Raw genomic sequence first — 21609 nt, 5'->3', positions numbered from 1 at the left:
ACTGGGCTTACAGTTTATGCATTTACATGCTTGGCAGTGTGATGCTGCAAGAGAGAGCATATGTTTGAAATAGCAGCCTGGAGTACTTATGCATGGCAGCCAGATACAGTTACAGAAGCTACATCATGGTCTTGAAGTAAATACAGTATTTAAAAAATAGCCTACCTAAAAACTGCTTGGTAATTTCCCCCGTTCTACGCAGCTGCTTTTGTATGCCACATGGTCATTTTGCAGCAACTAAGCCTGTCACTGAGTATCCAGCTTGCTGGGGGGAAAGTGTAGATGACTGGGGAAGGCAATGGCAAACCACTCCGTAAAAAGTCTGCCATGACATCATTGTGAAAGCAACGTCACCCCAGAGTCAAAAACGACTGGCGCTTGCACAGGGGACTACCTTTACCTTTTTAAGCCTGTTATAGTACCCTTCCTGCATCTTCCTAACAAGGTATTACCTGTGCCCTGAATTCTCCATGTGATGTATATATTTATGAAAAGAGATCTATAACTCTGTTTCCAGGGGGATGATAGCCGTGTTGGTCTGCAGTAGAACAGGTACATTTGAGTCCAGTAGCACCTTAGAGGCCAACAAGATTTCCTTAGAGTATAGGCTTTTAAAGTGTTAGAGCTCGCGTTGCCAGGTAATATCGCCAGATAGTATTTGCTGAACTCTTGAAAGTTCATACCCTGAAAATTTTGTTAGTCTTTGAGGTGCTACTGGACTTGAATCTAGCACCTCTGGTTCCTTGTCTATGGGCTGCTGTGTGAGTCAATTTCTGTATTCATCATACATTTCAGTTCCCACTCTCCAATGCTATCCTGTCCCTCTGAAGTGTCTGTATTGCCCCCCTCCCATATAATGACCAAATCCCTCTCATTTTCCCTGTCACCAGTTGTTTTTTTAATAGAACTCCCCATTAGTGGGTGGGGAAAGAAGCATTCTGGTAATTAAAATGGTTATATGTTATTGTTTAAGTCGGAGGTGTTGAACTCTTTTGTTATGAGGGCCAGATCTGACATAAATGTCTCTTTGTTGGGTTGGGTCATGCGAGCTATAAAATATAACATGAGGTACTGGAGATAAAACTTCATAAAAGTGATTTCAGATGCCAGATAGCAATAGCAGGCTTGATTGGATTAGGTGTGATATGCAGAAGGGGTAGTAGGTGTGGAGATACCAGCACTGGTAATGAGAAAGGAAACCTAGGTCTCAGTTCCATCCAGGAGGATTCAGTCCAGGAGAATGCAAAGAATAAATGGACGTAAGTCTGACATTGGAAACCACAGCATTCAGTTGCTGACCTTGCAGCAGTGTTTTTACAAAGGAATGTCAAAGTGAAATTAGAAGAGGAGACTGCTGAATTGCAACTGATAATGAAGCTTAAGACAATGCATCCTCCAGGACTGAACTGGGATCTAGTTTTCCTGTCTCATTACCAATGTGTGCTTATTATCATTTGGAATCTGAAATTACTCTTCAAGATATAAGGGCCAATCCAAGTGTTCTGATTTTTAATCAGGGTCTTGAAAGAAAATAAATCCAGATAAGAACATAAAAACCCAATCTTTTTTTTTTTAAAAATTCCAGAATAAGCCAAAATAAATTCCTCAGTGTAAATTGCGCTTGTTAGAAGAATCCATCCATCCACCCTCTCTCTGTCTGAAGAAGTGTGGCACACAAAAGATTATACCTGGAATAAAACTTTGTTGGTCTTAAAGTTGCCACAGGACTTCAACTTTATTTTTTCTCTCTCTTTCCTCCCCCTCCCTTCTCCCCCCAAAGAGGAGCAGCCCTGGAGAAGGAAGCAGAAGCTGTGTGCGCGAAGGGAGGGAGGGGAGAGGGGCAGGCTTGTCTTTGTATCTCTCCTGCAGGAAGCAGCCACTGAAGGAGCTGAGGGGGGTGGGGCGGGGAGGCAAGAGGCAGAAAGCAAAGAGCAACTGAGGAAGCTGGGGGAAAAGCAACCTTTGGTGCAGCTGCTGCAGCAGCCCTGGAAAAGGAATCTACTCGTGGGGTGGATCTGAGCCCTCAGGTGGGCCAGATGTTTGACACCCTTAGTTTCAGTGGTAATCAGGACATACAGTAATCATGTAGCTCTCTGGGTTGATGTGAATTGTAAAAGTGGCTCTCTGTAAACCACAAAGTGAGTATCACTGCCCCAGATAATTTGGTTTGGGTGTATACTGAAAACCAATTTTGGTTTTAGAATGGAAGTGCCCATAAGGTCAATGTGGCTGTATTACCTAGAATGCAATAACTTGTATGGATTTGTGTTGAGCTTCTTTCTTAAATCCTGTGTTCCTAAGAGATGTTTGTAGTTAAACCCTGTGGCCAGTAGGAAAAACTAGGCATTGTGGATTCTCTAGAATGGGGAAAGAAGGCAGAAACCTTTTGGTAACAGTTCCAGGCATGGGTGATTGCTCCTAAAAGATGTAGGCAACCCACTCTTTTGTGGCTAGCTGGCAAGTGGCATTAATTCCTACTGTTGTCATGAGATGTCTGCACGCTATGATGAAAAAGGTAAGCTGCCACTTCTGCAAGAATACGCACAGTAAATTTGTCATTATTTTTAAACGAAACTTTTAAAAACTATGTACAAAAAATGTAGTCAAATATTCACAAAATCTTAACCCTTAACCCTAGACAAAACCTATAACAACACATCTATTCCATTATTCTAGGATCAGATTCAGACAGTCGAAGGTCAAGAGATAGATACAACAAGACAATATGATCAAAATAAAAAGCTACATAGAGAATACATACTGACGAGTCCATAAGATCTCAGCTTATAGAATGCATGGAATGAACAGTGTGAACTAACTTCCCAGAAAAGGAATAGTTAACTAACAGAAGGCTGGCTCATTTTTTAGAGACAACGTTAGATGCTCAGTTGATGGCACTCCAAATTTTCTAAACTACCTTGTGGAAGAAAACTATATAATGTCTGCTCTGTAGTATTGGTGCCTTGTTCAGTCTAAATCTGGAAGTCTGTCTTCCCCTGCCATAGCTGATAAAGAGGCTGCATCTTCCCTCCTTGCCTCCCCCCTCCTATCCCTATTTCATTTATGATAGTTCTGCTATATTAGTTACATCTTAAGATATCACTTTACCATGTAAGCTAAGTGCAGTGCGTGTCATCACATAACTTCTGCTGGAGTAGCGCGTTTAAGTCGTGAGAAGTGGACCGTGAGGCAGCTTCCTTATTAAGACAGAATTCCTCTCAACTCTGGCAAGAGCAGGTTGGGAAATTCCTCTCAGTGTAATGTATCCAAAACATTGTGCCTTTTAATTGTTCACTTCACCAGTAATGCTTAATGGTCGTACCTTTCAATTTAGCAATTAGGAAGAGTGAAGACTATGGTTGTTGACCAAGGCCCCCTTCTCAGTCTTTTCCTGTGTATTAATTAAAACTGTGAATAGGCTGTTTTGCGGTTAAACAGGAAATAGAAAACTTGCTTGGTGTTTTATGGCAAGCCTGAGTTACGGCTACAGCATCTGCAGCCAAAGGCAGGTGCAGGCTAAAACTAAAGTTTCTTGCTAAAATAACACCCAAGTGACTGCTAGGCCACTTGTGTGAAGAACAGCAGCATTCATTATGTGGTGTAGAGGCTATGCTAAGCAGTTTGCTGAACACTGTCTTGTGGCTTTGTGGGCTGCATAATGAGTATGGGTGGTTTGGGGAGGAAAAAGGAGGAGATGGGTAAGACTATAGTTTAGCAGGAAAGCACATGGTTTTGAATATGTAAAGTTCCAAGAACAATTCCTGGCATATTCAGTTGAAATAACTTTTGATAACAGAGCTGGGAGAAGGCGCTGGAGAGCAGAAGTTATTAAGGGGGAGCCCTTTCTGATTGGAACGGGAGCTGCTGTGGCATCCTTGTGGTTTCGCATGCTGCCAAAGTAATGCTGGAAATCACATGGCTGCCACTAGCCTGGCTGTTAAGGAATTGGGACACTGCTGATGTGGGAAACTTGTTCATGTGGTTGATGTCTTCCATGCCAGTTCATATTATCTCAGTAGAGGCATATGGGAGCAATGGTGCATCAGTTCCTGAAATACTAGGGTACTGTTGGAAGGAGCCCTTTAAAAGATCAGTCACTGAGTGCATTCTGAGCCCTGACTATGGATAATTCTAAGAAAGAATGGCTTGCTCCAGTGAAACTTTGTTTATCTTCCATTAAAGGCAGCATTCTGCAGGGCTGCCAAAGTACAAGAAGTTGGATGATCTGTTGTGACATTACTCATTCCGGAGGGCAAGATTGTCCTAACACTTGGTCATTCTCAGAGATTGCTGGCACATAAACTGGCACATCTACTCTGCCTTTTATGGACTGGGTTTGGAATAGAACCCAATTCGACTGTATTTGTGCACTCTCGTGTCTCTTCTGCTTTCTAAAATATTGTTCCAAGTTACAACATCTTCAGCTGTTCATTTTTGCCCCCTTTTTCTGCAGTGCCTATAGATGGCTGGCTTAATTTCTTGGTGTCAGGGATAGCAATGGAAGGCTAAAGTTTGACTGCATTAGTTTGAGATAATCTTCTTGGCCTGGTTTAAACACTCATGTATATCAGTTTGTTATTGTGCGTGCTTACTGGCAGCTAAATAGAATTGATTCCATTGGAAAGCACTGACTTTGTGACATAATTAAGAACACAGATTTTGTCTGCAGCATTAGAAATGTGCTGGTTTAACAATACACACAGACCATCATTGCTGAATCTTCTGCAACATCCAGAGATCATTTGTGTGTGCAGATCAGGTCATTGCGATGACCAAATGTGACCTGTTCATTTGTGGTGGTCATTGTTGATTGATTCAGGTGGTCTGAGTAACCATAAAGATTTGTATCTGAAGTGTGCATGTACATGAAAGCTTTTACTTAAAATAAGACTTTATTGGTCTAAATGTGCCGCTGGACTCAAACTTTGTTCTGCTGCTTCAGACCAACATTGCTACCCACCTGAATCGGTAAAGGTTTGCGTCCATATCCTACAGACAGAGAGATGGTATGAATCCTTTGGAAAAAACCAACTATGTAGGGTGTGGGCAGGTGTTTTTCTAACCCCATAAGGATTTCAGTTTTGGGAACTTCTATCACATTTTGTGGGGGGGGGGGAGGGGAAATGGAAATCTGGGGGGAAATATTTATAAAAAATTTTTTTATTTAGTAACATATGGTGACAACATCTTATTTCTGCATCATTAATAACATCTTATCTATCCCATATATTACTTTCTAACCACTCCTCCCCCCGTTACTTGACCCCCGCCGGTGTTATTACTTATCATACTAATATTAAAAGGTACCCTTAACTAATAAAAACAAAAATTTACGTTCTTCTTCCTTCTAAAACTTAATCATTATCAAAAATTGTCCAATGTCCTTTTATTTTCCACTCTTTTTCTGCATATCTTCTGAACTTTTTCCACTGCCTCTTAAAGACTTCCATATCATAGTCTCTTAAAGTTCTTGTTAATTTGTCCATTTCACTCCATGTCATAACTTTTACAATCCAATCCCATTTCTCTGGTATTTTTTCTTGCTTCCATAACTGCGCATACAGTGTCCTAGCAGCTGAGAGCAAGTACCAGATTAAAGTTCTATCTTCTTTTGGAAATTTTTCCATTTGTAATCCCAACAGAAAAGTCTCTGCAACTTTGTTAAATTCATATCCCAAAATCTTGGTAATCTCTTGTTGAATCATCTGCCAAAACATTTTTGCTCTTTCAAGAAATCTGGGGGGAAATATTGTTTGCCTTTGTCTCTGAATGGCTGAGATGCTTTTAAAGCCAAGATTTTAAAAATATGAGTTGTCCTTTCATTTCATATAGAAAACTTTATATAACAGTTATTGGAAAGAATTGTGTGTGAGAAATTGCAAGTGCTATATACAGTGATTCCTCTTGCCTCTTTATTGCAGAGCACATAAAAGAAACTGGTCTGTGTTTGAAAGCAGTTTTTTTCTGAATTTGGTATGTCTAACATGAGCAGACTAGAAATTTGCTTCAATCCATGCAAACACTCAGTTCTCTGACAGCCGCATAAAAATATTTCAAATGAATGTTCAGAACCAGAAGTTGTCGATGTTTCAGAATATGGTTTCTGGTTAGAGAACGATGATGCTGATATTTTGAAGGATTATTAAATGAGGTACATGGGTTTCACGTAGTGAATTTTGTCCACTGTTAATATAGCACCCTGGCTGTGGACAGGTATCTCAAGCAAAGCACAGTTTGTCTTGTTGGGATGAAGTCCAGCATTCCTGCTCATTAACACTTTCATCTGCTCATTCCCTGAAGTGTGAAGACTTCCTAGTCCATGAAATCTTTGTTACAAACCACAATAGATATTCAAATTCAGATTCTTTAACCATCTGGGGATTGTGTTTACGCCCTCACTCTTCAATTCTAAATTATGACTTAATCTTAGAATTCCAGTTTGTGAACAAGAAACAAAATGCAGTTTTTATTCATGAACTGTGGTTTGAATGGTATCTGAATGCAGCTGGATGTGATTATAGATTATTCTTCTAATGTTTAACAATATCTGGATGTACTGATAGCCCTTAATACTGTAACTTCTTAGATTTTGAGACAGACTGTAGTTGTCTTCTTGTGAAATTTGGAACCTTTTTTTTCTAAGGGTCAAATGCTTATATTGTATGCTTACCTGACTGTTGCAGATTTTTTTGGAGGAGGGGTATTTTTTGTATTGTGTGTGTGTCTGCCCCTGGAAGTCATGTTGACCTCAGGTGACTAACCCCTACTTGGGGGCCTGGAGGATATTCAGGGATGTGGCTGAATAAGCTGCCCCTACCTTCCAACTGGGTATTTTAGGAACAGTCTCCCATCAAAGTACTCACCTGATTGTGGCAGTTATGTGTTATTTCTAGATAATGCTGGCCGTATAGGGGAGAAGTCTGCTTTTTAAGTTGAGATAATAAAAATGGCATTTCTTTTATAGTTCTTATTTATATTCTCCTCTTCCATTTTCACAACTGTCTACTTGATTTATTCAGGAAAAACATACTTAATAGTAAAGAAGAGAAGTAGACAGTGTCCTAACTACATCACTACGGTAGCAGAGAGAGAGAGACTGCAATGAAGGAGCAAATTGCCCTAAGAGTAGCAATCTGGAGTCAGAGAATGACACTTAACAGGAGGGAAGGTGCTAAACTTCTAATTCTATCCAGTTGTCTGCTTGCTGCCCCTCATGGGTTTTTCAAGGTTAGCAGAGGTGGTTTGCCATTGCATTCCTCTATATAGATCCAAGTGGGCAGCCGTGTTGGTCTGAAGCAGTAGAACAAAGCAGGAATCAAGTGCATCTTTAAGACCAACCAATTTTTATTCAGAATGTAAGCTTTGATAAGTTGATTGGGTAGACTACAAGTTGGATATACATGTCCTTTTGTGATTCACCTAGATTTGCAAAAACACCATTTGGCAGAGAGTTCTGTTACCTTTTATGGCTATCCAGACCAAATGGCCTAGCCACACTGTTTTATGTGACCATGTGACCAGTTAGTTTGCCAGACTGCTTGTATTTCAGCTCACAATACCTGATCCCCTCGTCTGATGACGTGTGCTTAAGAGAGCGCATGAAAGCTTACGTTCTGAATAAAAATGAGTTGGTCTTAAAGGTGCCACTTGATTCCTGCTTTGTTCTATTCCTCTGTATAAGAATCCCAGTTGCCTTTGGTGGGCTCTCATCCAGGTATTAACCATGGTCAACCCTGCTAAGTTTCCCATCTGGGTTATTCAGAAATGGGTTATTTAAAAAATGGTGGCCATCAGTTATGCATTGGGGGAGGCACTGTAAGTCAATCTGGTGGCCATCAGTGATGCATTTTTTTTGGGGGGGGGCTGTGAGTTAATTTTATGACTACCAAATGCAGAGGGTTTGCCAGTTGTGTGACCACAGCAGTGTATCTACTGGAGAGGGGGGAGACAAGTTCTCTGTAGGTTTCTTATTGCACAGATCAGGTACAACATAGTAGTGGTGAAGTATTTGTTTACTTTGGATTTATATGTCACCCACTCCACAAGCGGACTCTGGCCGGGTAACAGTCATAGTAAAAAACAATTTGAATTACAGTTTTAAAATGATAAAAAACATGTATAAACAATTTAAAACTAGATATTTGGTGCTATGGAAATTTTTTTTAACATAGGCAGATCAGATTATATTGATGTCTCAGTTCTTCTGTTAATCTTTTTGTGGTCCTACAGATGGTATTGCTCAGCAGCATAGCAGTGGCAGCCTCATCCCACATTAGTTGTTGTAGGCCTGTTGAAAGAGTTCGGTTTTACAGGCCCTGCGGAATTGGGAGAGGTCCCACAGGGCTCTTATGGCCTCTGGGAGAGCGTTCCATAATGTTGGTGCTGCCACTGAGAAAGCCCTGGCCCGTGTAGAGCTTAGTCTGATCTCCCTTGGTCCAGGGATGAATAGCAAATTTTGGACTCCCAACTCACAAGTATGAGTTTAGGAGGTTTTTTTCCCTCTTCTCTCCGTCCCTCCCACCCAAATCCTCAATATAAGGGATTACTGGTACCTTTCATGGTGCTGTTGTAAGGATTCTTAATATACCGTATTTTTCGCACCATAAGGCGCTCCGGAGGATAGGACTCACCTTCCTCCTGGGGGGCGATCCGCTGCCTCTTCCTCCGATCTGGTGCTTCCCCCGCGCCTGCCTGCCTGGCTCCATCTTCTTCAGGCAAGCGCTGGGATCGCTCCATGTGGCCCCAGTGCTTCGCAAGCGCCGGCTGCGGAGGGGGCAGCGTGCTTCCTCCTTGCCTGTGTGCCTGGCTTCAGCTGTGATGTTTAAAGCAAGCGCTGGGATCGGAGGGGGGAGGGAGCGATCCCAGCGCTTGCTTTAAACATCACAGCTGAAGGCAGGCACACAGGCAAGTAGGAAGCACCTGCCCCCTCCGCAAACGCAGCGCTTTGCGAGCGCCAGCTGTGGAGAGGGCAGCGTGCTTTCTCCTTGCCTATGTGCCTGCCTTCAGCTGTGATGTTTAAAGCAAGCGCTGGGATCGCTCCCTCCCCCCTCCGATCCCAGCACTTGCTTTAAACATCACAGCTGAAGGCAGGCACACAGGCAAGGAGGAAGCACGCTGCCCCCTCCACAGCCGGCACTTGCGAAGCATTGGGGCCACGTGGAGCGATCCCAGCTTGCCTGAAGAAGATGGAGCCAGGCAGGCAGGCGCGGGGGAAGCGCCGGATCGGAGGAAGAGGCAGCAGATCGCCCCCCCCCGCCCCCCGAAGGTACGTACCTTCGGACCATAAGTCACACACACTTCCCCCCCCCACTTTTTTGGGGGGGGGAAGTGCGTCTTATGGTCCGAAAAATACGGTATATGTGAACTGCTTGGATTCCTTTAAAATGCACTGTATAAATGTGGAGTACTGCTTACTAGGTCTCTAACCCATCACGATTACAGAAATACTTGTATTTTAAAAAAAAGAAAAATACTTGGCTGCTTTCTAATAGTAACAGACTTTTTGCCAAGAAGTAGTTTGTGTGTCAGCCCCCCTTCCCTTCTCAAAGTTCCTCAGCAATTTTATATCCTCAGATTTCTGGTTCTGGAGTTCATGAGTAGGGATAACAAGTGTTGTGCAACATGTGCACATGGCTGTGCGCTTAGTGGAGTCAATACAATGATGTGTTCTTTCCACGGTGGTGTTCAGTCTAGTGCCCATTGGGATTTCTACACTGAGAGAGCATTTTCTAGCTGCAGCTGTGATAAACAGGGGAAAATAAAATAAGAGGACAACTTGTGCTTTATCGGAGGTTCAGACACTGCACCAGCAAGCAGATGTAGCAGATCTGGTTATAATAGTGTGAACTTGGCAGACCTTCTGTGGAACAGTCCATCCCAGTTTAAGACGATTTCTGTATCTTGCTAGTGTTGTTAGAATGGCGATTTATGTGAATATTACTACTTCTGACTATTTTGGAAGGCTCTGAACCGAAGCTATTAAAAAGCCTGGTTTTTTTAAACTTAGTTCTTAATTAGTTGGCCCAGGCTAGTCTAATCTCAGTCTCGGTTAGCACTTGGATAGGAAACCACCCACAAAGTGAACAGAGAATCATGTTATACAATTAAATTTGAAGCCTTATTTGGTGGTCATAGTCACTGGCTTTAATATGTTTTCTGTGGTGTGGTATACATCAGCTTGTGTAAACCACCATCAGTCATCATTTGATGGTAGGAAACATGGAGTATAAACATTTGAATAAAAATAAAATACATTTCAGGTATGACGAAGGGAAGCAAGTCTTTATGTGCACCTATACCTAAATCTAGCTTCTGAGGTGCTTTTTTTGGTGTTTGTTTGTGGGGGGGGATACAAACCCAGAAGCATTGAACATTATTCACCTCACTTTACTGAAAGAAAGGTGAGGAACTGCTATCTAAGAGTTGTCAAAGTTTGGTGCCATTCAGATGGATTTTGGAGATGGAATTAGACAAATAAGGAAGCTCTGCCTAGGAGGCCTTATCAATATTTGTTCTGAAGATGTGGGATTCAAGAACCAGATTTATTTTTAAAAAAGACCTTTACAAGAAGTTTGCAAGCAGTCTTGATCTATTCAGAATTTTGCATTGTGCCCCAAACTGTTAATAAAGATTTTTATTTTAAGTACTGACAAGATACCATAATTATGCGTGTCAGCTAACACAGCTGTGTTGTGGTCCATTTTGATACAACATAAGAACATAAGAGAAGCCATGTTGGATCAGGCGAATGGCCCATCCAGTCCAACACTCTGTGTCACACAGTGGCAAAAAAACCCTAAGTGCCATCAAGAGGTCCACCAGTGGGGCTAGAAGCCCTTCTACTGTGCCCCCCCCAAGCACAAGTATACAGAACATCACTGCCCCAGACAGAGAGTTCCAACAATAAGCTATAGCAGCCACTGATGGACCTCGGCTCTCAACCAAGCAGCACAACAGAGGGAACAGATAGCAGATTATCCCTCCCAAATTGCTCCATAGCCTACTAATTCTCATGCTCTCTCACTAAAAAGTTAACCTGTCATCTCTCACATGGCACATTTGGCCCAGGTTCTCACCTTGGGTAGCCAACTAAAAAATTACCAGAAAGGATGGGTGGGGTGAATCCAGAAGCAAGGAAAGCCATTATAGCATCCTGCCCTTTCTACTTCCCTGGATGAAGATCTCAAGGGGAAATATCGCTACACCAGAAATCACAGCTGAAGCCAGTGGATGTTAATGTCCCTTAGTCCCTCCCAGGACATGGCTTTATCACCCCTGTAGTGTTGGTGTCTGAAGTTCCTTGACATTCTCCCGAGAAGCTAGTAGTGGTAGCATCGGAGGGGCGGGGATCAAAGATATTCAGAAGCCTCCACAAATTCTCAAATGTTCTTGTGACTGCATTGCTACTCCTACTCTAAGGCTGCAACAGTCCTTTGGGGAAGTAGTCTCACCCTAGACAAACTGTGGCTTATTACTAAGATGTCACTGGGGCTCAGCTAAAAGAAAATAGGTTTTTTGGCACCAGATATCAGAGAGCTGGAAAATACTGGTATTCCTGGTTCCCCAGGTTCTGAATACTGTTTTGTTATCTGGATCCATTTGAGGGGTGTGTGTGCGGGGTACTGATATTTTTTGGCTCCCTTATTCCCCATTGGGAATTTTTCAACGGTGGTAGAGCGGCTGTTTTTGAAGCTACTGCACCAAAATTGCAGCAGAGCTGCTGATGCCTGCCCTTTCAGTATTCCCCATATTTCAATCAATCAATTTATTCGGCCAATGACCAGTACAAGTCAAAAGCAAAAACTATTCAATAAAACATTTAAGAATAAAATTGATCTAAATATAACAGGAATATCTCTAACCATTTAAAATTCATACATAAGAATTTAAAATCTGGACCTATTATATAGCTCTAAAATTTACTATCTATACCTAAAATTTCACGCTGAATTCTACAGGCTGCTGAGAAAAATTTAGCACAGCTTATAGTGACCTGTGGATTCGCACCCATCAAAAGCTTCCTTAAAATATCTGCATTGGAACAACCTAAGTAATTATTAAGCAAAGTGGCAATTACATTAGATCGAATTTCCTGATAGAAATGACAACAAAACGGTACATGTTCTGTAGATTCCACCTAATCAGTGCCACATGGACAGGTTCGCTCCTTTATGGGAGTTTTTTTAACTCTCCCATCTACAACTGCAGATGGGAGGGCTCACCATCTTGCCAAGGTGAAAGCCCTCCGTTGACTAGGAACCTCCAAAATGGAGAGGTAGGGTGCTGGGGCAACCACATATTTTAGCTTCTCTGGAGTTAGGAAATTTGGGGTATCATTGCTATCCCTTTGGCGCTCTATATCAAGCAATCTTTGTTTGATCATTGATCTTGCTTGATCACAACCCCTTTGTAAAACAAAACCCCTTTATTTTAATTGAATTGGAACAAGAGGTCCAGTTTTATGAGTCCCACCAGCCACCGTTCATTAATTTTTATTTGTGGGGGGGGGATTGTAAAAGACAAAATAAAACCCGAGAACCAGTGAAGTCAACCTGAATAGGAATGCTGATGCAAACCCAGCAAATGAAAAAACCTGAGAATGAAAGCAACGTCACCCCAGAGTCAGAAATGACTGGTGTTTGCACAGGGGACTACCTTTACCTTTAAAACCCAAGAAGAGCCCTGTGGCGCAGAGTGTTAAAGCTGCAGTACTGCAGTCCTAAGCTCTGCTCACGACCTGAGTTCGATCCCAGCGGAAGCTGGTTCAGGTAGCCGGCTCAGGTTGACTCAGCCTTCCATTCTTCCGAGGTTGGTAAAATGAGTACCCAACTTGCTGGGGGAAAAGTGTAGATGACTGGGGAAGGCAATGGCAAACCACCCTGTAAAAAGTGTGCCATGAAAACGTTGTGAAAGCAACGTCACCCCAGAGTCAGAAACAACTGGCGCTTGGACAGGGGATCTTTCCTTTCCTTTAAAATCCAGGAATCTACCACAAAAAAAAACAAAACACAAGCCTGACACAAAGCAACTCAAGCAAAAAACACAACTTTGCAAAGTTGACAAAAATTATTTAAAAACATAATCCAACACAGATCAACCTGGCGAGTTGATTGCAAGCCTGGAAAGACACAGACAGTCCAAAGGAACAACCAAAACAGTCCTGGGAATCTTCTAATGCTCAAGGCTGGAATTCCCAGTTAATTCTTAGTATTTCCAGGATTTTTTGAAAGCCATTTGTTGATATCCTGAAAAATCCCAGATACCAGTTGGAGACCTAGATATATATAAATCCATAAAGTATTTTTCTGATACATATTCAGCTGGGTTATATCTGAATGTACATCCCTCATTGTCACTTGCTGCTAGATGAGTAAACCGAGTAGGTGCTGCCTCACTGTAATGTCCCCAGGAACACTCCCATAAGCAAGTGGCTGTAATTTTTTCCTATATTGGAAAGGTAAAGAGGTGTGCCTTGTTTGGGGGGTGGAGCTAAACCTACTTGGAACCAGCCATCAAGAATCAATACCCATCTACCAGAGAAAATTCCCTCCTGAGTTCTGTTTGATAGCCGTGTTTCTGTGTGAAGAGCTAAACTTTTGTATATAAATACAGAGGGCTTTTTAAAAAGTTCTTCCTGTAAACCTAAGGATTCTCCAGGGGTTGCAGAACTCCTGAATTGCAGCAGTTGTGAGCTCTATTGTGTGCTTTTGCCTATTTTTGTGTGGCCCTGTAACATGAAAAAAGAGGACCATGTCCCAAGGTGCTTGCAATCTAAATTCCAGTGTTTTGGCGAACAGCAGAGAAGAAAACAATGAGTTTTATATAAATAAAAACTTACTGAGACTCTCTTTCAATTGGTGATGAATTCTGAGGAATGATTAGGAAATAAAGGGTAACAGAGAAACTGGGTTTTGTGAAGGGACTTGAAGGAAAATAGTAGTTGACACTACACACTTATTTTTACAGAATATTTTAACCTTCCTTTCTGGACTTGCTCAAGGTAGCTTACATTATTAAAACATAACATGCTATAAAGCAAAAACACATCAAAAAGTCAAGCTAAAAATAGCAAACAGAAATAGCTGATGAGAAAAAAAGGCTGTCCGTTCATCTCTCTGTGTATGCAGAAGCCTTCCTAAATAATCTTCTAAATCCTAAAAAGTAATACAACCAAATATCTTGTAGGAGTTCATTCTGTGAACCTTGGCAGCAGGCCCATAGCTACAAGGGGGCCTGTGGGGGCACAGCCCCCAACTTCTGGGTGGGGGTGGGCCCTGACTTGGGGCCCCCAGCCAGCCCCTGGGAACCTCTGCCACCCTTTTCACTCTCCCGCCACCCTTCTCACTCCTGGGAGGTAATGGAAGGCCATGTGGGGTGCCAGCCAGCATGAGAGTGGCTATGGGTTGGGGCCACTGAGTGTCCCTCCCCCCAAAAAAACAAATTAAAGCCCCCCAACCTTCCAAATCCTGGCTACAGGGCTGCTTGGCAGCTACTGAATGGGTTCTGCTTCTTACTGTTGGCCTTTGAGTCTTGGTGATGTTCAGTGGAAAGCAGTACAGGGAAGATGGAGCAGAGTTGTTAAGCAGGAAACCTTTTGGAAGAAGAGTGGTAGAATGTGGGAGATAGTGATCATGAATAGGAATTTTGATGGAGAATATGGCCACAAAAACACAGTTGAACAAGACTGTGGAGGATACTTATACTGAAACAGCTGGGGAATAAATATTACTGTGCTAGTCAGCCAGACTAATCAATTGTGCATCAAGATTAGTGTTCCATTTTTAACAATTCTCAACAAGAGGTTCTCATGAGGTTACAAAGCAATATATCCCTTCTCTGTTTTGTTCTCTGGATCTGGTAGTTGGAGGTACTGTCTCAGAGAATGAGTTTGACTATCAGGATTTGCGGCTTCTGACAAACCATAGCACTTGTGACTTTTTGAAAAAAGCCTTAAAATATCACAGGCCATCACTACATCCTGTGACCAGGAATTCTGTATACTAATTATGCTCTGCGTGTTGTATATACGCATAACTGAGAGTTACTGCTCTGTGTTTGGGAACTTTTTAAGCCTTTTGAACTGTTCATTAGGGAATGAATGTGGAAATGGCAGGCTAGTGCTCTGTGCTTGCTTTGCGTGTGCTTTTGTTTTTTTTAAGGCAGCAGGGGTTCTTCCTCATCTTGAGAGTGCCTTGTTTGCATACAAAGGTGTCGGGGAAGAGTATAGGGTTGCATTCCCATATGGCTGTTTAAAGATGAGCTGCGTGAGATTTTTGCAGAGGAAGTGAGCTCTTCAAACATGGACTGGTAGGTCAGTGAGGTATTTGTGGTTTTAAAATGAATGAGTCTTGTTATCTGGTCTGTTGGATAACAAATGGACCACTGAATAATTAGAGTTGGCTTTCTTAAGAGTATTTGGAAGGTGTAAACTTGCAAAAGGAAATGTCTTGCTGGAACCATCAGTCTCCTTTTCACTTAATTAAGTAAATTAAAAATTAGCTGGAAATACACCGGAGTGTGGAATCTGCTCCTTACAACTTGCTGATACATGAATCACTTTAAAAATCAACCTCTGTTCTGGTTCAGGTCACTTATTCTGGATGTGGGTCAGTTCAGCTCAGTAAAGGATAAGCTGCAGCAGAAGTCTTCCATGATGGAGAAGTCAGTCAATTTTTGTTCATAAGAAGCCTCCAGCAGTGGTAGCTTCTGACCAGAAAACGAGAGAGCTGAAGTCATTTTCCAGATAACTACATATCAGCCTGTTGCTGTAGAAGTTTATCACCACCTTCAGCATGGTTAGAAGGTAAAAATAAATTATTTCATCATGTCTCCTGTTAAAAAGTATTTATAGCCTACCTTTCTTGTTGAGACTCAAGATTACAGAATATAGACAGTGCGGTCAGACAGCATAAGATGTCCAGTAAACAATGCAGTAGGGCTAGGATTACAAAGTTGTAGAATATAGACAATACGATCAGACAGCATAAGATGTCCATTAAACAATGCAGTAGGGCTAGGATTACAAAATTAGAAAAAATGCAAACGAAAAACAGTATGAAGTAGGGCACACTATTAAGACATATATAGAAGCAAAATAGACTAGAACCCTGTTTTCTTTTTGAAGAGCACCTTTCTGAACTAATTTGAGATACATAAGTAATTGTTTAGACCAGAGAGCATAATAGCACCCGAGGCGGTGTCTGCAGAATATTGCAGTGGCTACTTGCATGCAAAGAATTTTTCACTTTTCTGCAGGGTCATGCTAGCAGAAGAAACTGCAGTGATTTTTCCATGACTAACTTATTTGAAGTTACATGCCTTATGCAAGTAGATTGCCTTGTGCAAGCAGTTCATTCCACTAGGCAGCTGACAGATGTGGAACACTGATAGATATTTTTCTGAATAACTTGCTGCATTTCTCCCTGTTTTGTCCTAGAAGTGCTAATGATTAAGACCAAATCTATCATAAACTATAGCATTTAATTGGTTTAGCATCTGAAATTGCATAACATTAATAAATGAACATCCCTTTCCCTGGGACAATTTGGAAGGGACAGCTAAGATCACAGTTCAATAGCAGGGAGCTCATTTTTCCTTCTCCTTCAGTCTTCTACAGAAGACTTTTTATGTTCCCAGTCATAAGGAGAAATCTTGAATGTTGAAGCTGCCAGTGTGTTGCTTGTCCTCTTCATTTCCTCCCTACACCCTGGGTAAGAAAAGATGACTGCTGATCTTTGTAACACATTTGACAGTTGTGAAGTGTAACTCTGAACTCTCAATTTATTCTGTTCTAATTCTGCTTCTACCCTCAAAGACCAATTCATCTGCAAGTTCCTGCTTCATCCAGCTAAAATAAAGCATGCTTTAGTTAAGAGGAATTACTAATAGTAGTAGTAAAAACATATATGGAAACACTATTCCTCTCTTCTCTTTCCTCCGCTCCCCACCCCAGACTTGAACTTCTCTTTTGTAGAGGTTGGAGGACCCCATTTTCTCACTGATATCAGGAAGGGAATGTCCCTTCTTCCTCTCCCTGTAAACCTAGCTAGACTCACCAACACAAGAACATGGGAGACTCTTCCCTTCACCTGGTAGATCTTTGTTCAGGATTTAAAAGCGGTTCCCATTAACTATCTTTTTCAACTCAGGAGCTCTGTATGAATACTAGAATTTAATTTTTTTATCCTTTATTGTGCCTAAACTTTTTCATCCTTTGGGAAGTAAAGCTTAGCTTTTAAATTTTACTTAACCAGATGATGAGGTCCCCCTTCCCGCACGTGATGTCTGATTTGCTGTTCCAAGTGTTCAGGGGAACCTTGTATTGCAAGAGATGGCACTGACAACAGTTTTATGACTAGCTGTTGTTCTCTCTCACACACAGAAGCCTTTATTAGCATATATCAGATATTAAATAAAACAATGAACCAGGTATAGAGGCAACAAGGAGAAAAGGTATGTCAATCATATACATCGAAACATTAAGCAATCGATCCTTAATTACCAGACTAGCTGTTACTGCCAGTGCTCCATTGCCCTGACTTGGATGGCAAGGCTAGCCTGATTGGAGACACTAAACAGGGTTGGCCCGGGTTAATACTTGGATGGGAGACCACTAGGGAAGTCCAGGGTCTTCATTCAGGGGAAGGCAGTGGCAAACTGCCTCTGTGTGTGTCTCGCCATAAAAACCCTACAGGGTTGTCTTAATTTGGCAGCAGCTTGGCAGCATTTTCCCATCACCATGAGTAGCATTGCAAGATTTAGAACTTCTGATAAATGGTTTTGTGTACATGATCCAAAGGAGTCTCTCTCTCGCTCGCTCCAGCTTGGCACCCAAATGTCAGTTTGGAAATACAGGGAAATCTTTGTACCAAAACCCAAAAGGTATTTATGTATTTGAATATTCATATCCTGCCTGTTTAAAAATAAATACACAAGAGGGTTTGCAGTGTTAAAATCTATATTCAATAGTTTCTTAAAAATCCATTAAAAAAAAAAACAAGCACAAGAGACGAGGTAATTTTTAAAAAGTCTTCCCAACTAAAATGTTTTCAGGTGATGCTAAAGGCCTTTGAAGAAGGAGCCGCCCTCAGTACAAGGGGCAGCTGCAGAGAGAGAGAGAGAGAGCCCCTATGCAGGTTCCCACTGATTATATCTCTTGATACAACACAATCTGCAGACAAATCTCCTCTGGAGGGAAAAACTTTATCAGTTTAATTTACTTTTATAGGCAAGGGAATGAAACTGACATGTCTTGAAACTTTTTTTGGTGTGTGTGTGTGTGTTTGTGGTGGGGAGTAGGGATGAAGCAGGGAATAATTTAAATCGCTCAAGTCTGTTGTCAAATTATGTTTAAGTTTGTTTTTAAGGATTAAAAGGGTACCCATAGTCTCTGCTGTAGATTTCAAAAGCTTTTAACTATTCCCTTTTATGTAAAGGCATAGATGTGGATCTTTATCATTTTTTGTGCAAATGAACCTCCTGCTGATGGCATGTTGCAACTGGCCTAGCCCTTCCCTGTTTTATTGCACGTTTGACTCTGGTTCTCATTCCTCTAAGCTACAGAAAATTTTTTAGGCTTCTACATTTAAGCTATTGGTTGGGGGTTTTTTTCCTTTTTCACATGCACTGTACAAAATCCTGCACCTTTCCAATTTTGATAGGGATTTCCAGACAGAATCTTGGGCTATTTTGGTTCTTTCTTGCATCCTAAATGTATTTTCTTATATAAGAAATATTTCTTAACATAATTCTGGAGTATTGGCTTGCATGGAAGAGCTACAATTTTGCTGGCTGACTTGACAGCTAGTAAAGCTTAACTGTAAATTTTAAAAACCACCCTAAATCTTTACTAGACTTTGAAATGTGAGAATCAGAGTTGTTTTTTTTCTCCTTTAATACGTTAAATAACTGTTGGGATCCCTTTTCCTTCTACGAAAAGCAGCCATATAAAATGGTTTTCAAATTGCTAAGTAGGAACTGACCTTTCAAAGGAAAGAACATCTGGCCACTCTTTGGGCAGTGATTTCCAATCTTTTTTTGGCATCAGGGACCGGTTTAGGGACTGGTGGGACCAGTTTAGACATCAGGGACCGGTTTTGGCACCAGGGACAATTTTTCTATGGACTGGTGGGGGTGGCGCTGTAGTTTTTGCCGCCCCAGGTCACCCCCTCTCCACATGTGCCCCATCCCTGCCCCCCTAGGGGGTCTTTAAATGAAGAGTAAGCAAAGGTCACTGCTGTGCTGCCCCTTCCACTCCCGCCCAGGAGGCGGTGTGGCCTCTTCATTATGAAAACTGACCTATGGTCGGAATTCTCTATTCTAATGGAAGGAAACCAGATAATTTCACTACTGTTGGAAAAACTGTGGCTGCACTATATTTTATTATTATAACATAAATATTGTTATTTATGAGATGCCTACAGCTTTGCATTGTATAAAAGATAAGGTAGCTCTACTTGCTTACAATCCAAGAGTATAAAGTAGAAGGGGAGAGAAAAGAAGATAAAGAAGAGGCTGAGAGAGTTGGATTGAAATCTGTTAATCAAAACAAATAAGTCTTTGTGACTGTTTATACAGTTGGAGGGATTCAGCAGAACAAATGTCAATTGCCAATTGGAAGGCAATGGAACAACTAAAGGCAAAAGGGCAAAAATGAGAAATATACCAAAACATCTGAGGCTTAACCATCAGAAGAGAAGCAGATGAAAGTAAGGGGAGAAGAAAGCCTAAGCAGGAGGGAAATTAATCTGAGGCAAGTGAATGTAAATATTTAAAAGAAAGCAACAAAATAAAAGGAATCCACAAAGCAGGCTTGACCAAAGGAATTTTTTCTGGTCTCTGGCAGCCCTACCAAGTTTTAATGAAGGCCCTTTTTTGATGTTATGTGAAAGACTCTCCTTCAGTGCATGTGTGCCATAACAAGTTGTTTCCTTATGTATTTCATTTGGTATTCAGAGATTTATGCCTGTCTTACCAGTGGGGAACCCAAAGCAGTTTACACTTTTCTCCATGTCTCCATTTTGTCTTCACAACAATCCTGTGAGGTAGATTAATTTGAGAGAGACTGACCCAAGGTCTCACCCACCTTGAGAGTTGAGACAAATTACTGAAGTATAAAGCGATGCAGTAAAAACCAGTATAATATATGCATGAGCAGTGCAGTAAAACACAGAGTACTCTGATTTTTTTTGGGGGGGGGGGGGAAACCCCCAGAATATATTACACAAAAGCACTGTAAGGGGAGGAGGAACCTGCCCTATCCCCTTTTGTGGTGCCTGGCCCCTTAAAAAGGCATTAGTGTGTGTGGCAAAACCAGTTCCTGATCTGTGAGTTAATGTTTAAAAGTAGTTGAATGGTCCACAAGGGTACAGAAGATGAGCGTCCTTGGTATAGAATGAATACCTGGTTTCAGTCATTTTGTTTCCTGTTCTTGTAGTTACAAACTACACCCTGAAAGACTGATGTGTGTGGAGGTGATTTGTTGAGCTTCCAGTACTGTGTTGGTTGGGGTATGTCTCAAGAAAGCTCGTACTGAAATAATGTTTTTAGTCTTTAAGGTGCCACTGAACTTTTGTGTTTTGGATGGATGGATTTCTCTCATGTGCTGCTCAATATCATAAATAAAGGAAACAGCGTAGGAGGCAGAGGGCACAAAAGGCATCAGTTGCATCACTGGATTTTTAAAAAAATAATAATAAAGTGCCCTGAGTTGATAGACTAGGATAAGTGTTGTGGTCTGCTGTTTATCTAATCTGAGTTTGAATAAAAGCTGGATACAGATTCTTAAGTACAAATACTGAGGGAGTAAATAATTGGTCTCTGGTGCAGAGGAGCTTTCAATCAGTGGTTATATTTACACATACAGTATAGTGTTCCACAGTCATTATTTTAGTAATCTTTTAAAGACCCCTTTAATCTTTAGTAATCTTTAAAAGATAGGACAGTGTTAGCTCTTTATTTCAGATGTAGGGATGAAAGGTGAACTGGCTTTTTTAGAGTTTCTTGTGGCTGAGGTGAGGTTCGAACCAGGGACGTCTTATCGCTCTGTCTTTACCACTGCTTTACACCCGGCTGTGTAGCTAGACTAGATTAATCCTATCTTCTGATTGAAGTAAGCATCACACAGGGTGTGAAAAGTTATCAATATCTTCAACCACAGTTCTGCAAATAAGGGTCGCTTGAGGATTGTTCAGAATCATGGCTGATGATGTTCATGTAGATGAGGCTTTGTACAATGGGTATATGATCCTCCTGGGCAGCACTATGATTAGGACTAGAAGTAGGGTTGGCAGCCTCCAGGTGGGGCCTGGAGATCTCCCGCTTTTACAACTGGTCTCCAGCTGGCAGAGATCAGCTCCCCTGGAGAAAACGGCTGTTTTGAAGGGTGGACGGCATGGCTTTGTACCATGCTGAGACCCCTCCCCTCCCCAAACCTCACCTTCTCTTGGATCCATCCCCAAAGTCTCCAGGTGTTTCCAACCCAGACTTGGAAACCTTAACTAGAAGTATTCTGAGCCTGAATCTCAGATATTCCAAGGTTACAGTTTGAGATCTTTGATTATCATTGCACTTCATCTCTGCACTAGGAGGTTTTATTAGGGCATGGTCCCC

General features: G+C 41.6%; 1 protein-coding gene across 1 annotated transcript in view; it reads left to right on the top strand.

The window, feature by feature from the left end:
- The window catches only part of LAMC1 (laminin subunit gamma 1), a 157838-nt gene that overhangs the window by 31886 nt on the left and 104343 nt on the right, over positions 1-21609 (top strand). The window lies entirely within an intron of this gene.

The sequence above is a fragment of the Heteronotia binoei genome, chromosome 2 (genome assembly GCF_032191835.1).
Source record: "Heteronotia binoei isolate CCM8104 ecotype False Entrance Well chromosome 2, APGP_CSIRO_Hbin_v1, whole genome shotgun sequence".
NCBI classification, from domain to species: domain Eukaryota; kingdom Metazoa; phylum Chordata; class Lepidosauria; order Squamata; family Gekkonidae; genus Heteronotia; species Heteronotia binoei.
This window is presented reverse-complemented; position numbering and strand designations above follow the sequence as displayed.